At 46.2% G+C, this 2500-nt stretch overlaps 3 non-coding genes across 3 annotated transcripts; all 3 read left to right on the top strand.

The window, feature by feature from the left end:
- The first annotated feature begins 104 nt into the window (after positions 1-104).
- On the top strand, positions 105-295 carry LOC137607895 (U2 spliceosomal RNA). The gene has a single exon (XR_011038067.1). It is a non-coding gene; the product is annotated as a U2 spliceosomal RNA (small nuclear RNA).
- A 743-nt stretch (positions 296-1038) lies between these two features.
- On the top strand, positions 1039-1229 carry LOC137607967 (U2 spliceosomal RNA). The gene has a single exon (XR_011038128.1). It is a non-coding gene; the product is annotated as a U2 spliceosomal RNA (small nuclear RNA).
- A 1008-nt stretch (positions 1230-2237) lies between these two features.
- On the top strand, positions 2238-2428 carry LOC137607966 (U2 spliceosomal RNA). The gene has a single exon (XR_011038127.1). It is a non-coding gene; the product is annotated as a U2 spliceosomal RNA (small nuclear RNA).
- Positions 2429-2500: the final 72 nt, after the last annotated feature.

Raw genomic sequence — 2500 nt, 5'->3', positions numbered from 1 at the left:
ATTCCTTAACCCACACGCATTCCGGGTCGTTACTGGATTCTGTGGACCATCAAAGTAAAGGTCAGGGTGGCACCTGGGTCACCTGTATCTTACAATATCACAGTATCGCTTCTCGGCCTTTTGGCTAAGATCAAGTGTAGTATCTGTTCTTATCAGTTTAATATCTGATATGTCCCCTACCCGGGGACTATATATTAAATTGATTTTTGGAACAGGGAGATGGAACAGGAGCTTGCTCCATCCTCTCCACGCATCGACCTGGTATTGCAGTAGCTCCAGGAACGGTGCATCTCCCCAATGTTGTTCAAAAATAATGCGGTGCGATCACAAGCATGTGATCATGCGATGATCTGTCAACGCTTTGAAAAATGTTTACGCTTGAGTAAAAAGTGAGTGTACTTGGTAGGTTGGATGGCACTGTATAAGAAATATTAGATTCTTGCATTTTTTGAACCTTAATTGTGATGAATAATAAGTCATTTGAATGTAATCTGGCAAGAGCATTATATCGTGACCAACAATATAGTGGTGTTGTATAACAGCTGCTCTCAGGCAGACAGGAAGGCTGTGTTTGTAACGTCCACATTTTGCCGACCTGCGGCCATTGCCTTTGGGATATGCTTCCTGTCCTGTCCTGTCTGTCTGTCTGTCTGTCTGTCTGTCTGTCTGTCTGTCTGTCTGTCTGTCTGTCTGTCTGTCTGTCTGTCTGTCTGTCTGTCTGTCTGTCTGTCTGTCTGTCTGTCTGTCTGTCTGTCTGTCTGTCTGTCTGTCTGTCTGTCTGTCTGTCTGTCTGTCTGTCTGTCTGTCTGTCTGTCTGTCTGTCTGTCTGTCTGTCTGTCTGACTGACTGACTGACTGACTGACTGACTGACTGACTGACTCAGGTGATAGGTCAAATGTTAAACAGTCGCTGGCCGCCAACCCGGAGCCACATAATTCCTTAACCCACACGCATTCCGGGTCGTTACTGGATTCTGTGGACCATCAAAGTAAAGGTCAGGGTGGCACCTGGGTCACCTGTATCTTACAATATCACAGTATCGCTTCTCGGCCTTTTGGCTAAGATCAAGTGTAGTATCTGTTCTTATCAGTTTAATATCTGATATGTCCCCTACCCGGGGACTATATATGAAATTGATTTTTGGAACAGGGAGATGGAACAGGAGCTTGCTCCATCCTCTCCACGCATCGACCTGGTATTGCAGTAGCTCCAGGAACGGTGCATCTCCCCAATGTTGTTCAAAAATAATGCGGTGCGATCACAAGCATGTGATCATGCGATGATCTGTCAACGCTTTGAAAAATGTTTACGCTTGAGTAAAAAGTGAGTGTACTTGGTAGGTTGGATGGCACTGTATAAGAAATATTAGATTCTTGCATTTTTTGAACCTTAATTGTGATGAATAATAAGTCATTTGAATGTAATCTGGCAAGAGCATTATATCGTGACCAACAATATAGTGGTGTTGTATAACAGCTGCTCTCAGGCAGACAGGAAGGCTGTGTTTGTAACGTCCACATTTTGCCGACCTGCGGCCATTGCATTTTGCCGACCTGCGGCCATTGCCTTTGGGATATGCTTCCTGTCCTGTCCTGTCCTGTCTGTCTGTCTGTCTGTCTGTCTGTCTGTCTGTCTGTCTGTCTGTCTGTCTGTCTGTCTGTCTGTCTGTCTGTCTGTCTGTCTGTCTGTCTGTCTGTCTGTCTGTCTGTCTGTCTGTCTGTCTGTCTGTCTGTCTGTCTGTCTGTCTGTCTGTCTGTCTGTCTGTCTGTCTGTCTGTCTGTCTGTCTGTCTGTCTGTCTGTCTGTCTGTCTGTCTGTCTGTCTGTCTGTCTGTCTGTCTGTCTGTCTGTCTGTCTGTCTGTCTGTCTGTCTGTCTGTCTGTCTGTCTGTCTGTCTGTCTGTCTGTCTGTCTGTCTGTCTGTCTGTCTGTCTGTCTGTCTGTCTGTCTGTCTGTCTGTCTGTCTGTCTGTCTGTCTGTCTGTCTGTCTGTCTGTCTGTCTGTCTGTCTGTCTGTCTGTCTGTCTGTCTGACTGACTGACTGACTGACTGACTGACTGACTGACTGACTGACTGACTGACTCAGGTGATAGGTCAAATGTTAAACAGTCGCTGGCCGCCAACCCGGAGCCACATAATTCCTTAACCCACACGCATTCCGGGTCGTTACTGGATTCTGTGGACCATCAAAGTAAAGGTCAGGGTGGCACCTGGGTCACCTGTATCTTACAATATCACAGTATCGCTTCTCGGCCTTTTGGCTAAGATCAAGTGTAGTATCTGTTCTTATCAGTTTAATATCTGATATGTCCCCTACCCGGGGACTATATATGAAATTGATTTTTGGAACAGGGAGATGGAACAGGAGCTTGCTCCATCCTCTCCACGCATCGACCTGGTATTGCAGTAGCTCCAGGAACGGTGCATCTCCCCAATGTTGTTCAAAAATAATGCGGTGCGATCACAAGCATGTGATCATGCGATGATCTGTCAACGCTTTGAAA

The sequence above is a fragment of the Antennarius striatus genome, chromosome 14, assembly GCF_040054535.1.
Source record: "Antennarius striatus isolate MH-2024 chromosome 14, ASM4005453v1, whole genome shotgun sequence".
NCBI classification, from domain to species: domain Eukaryota; kingdom Metazoa; phylum Chordata; class Actinopteri; order Lophiiformes; family Antennariidae; genus Antennarius; species Antennarius striatus.
The sequence above is the reverse complement of the archived record's forward strand: the minus strand, read 5'-3'. Positions and strand labels throughout refer to the sequence as shown.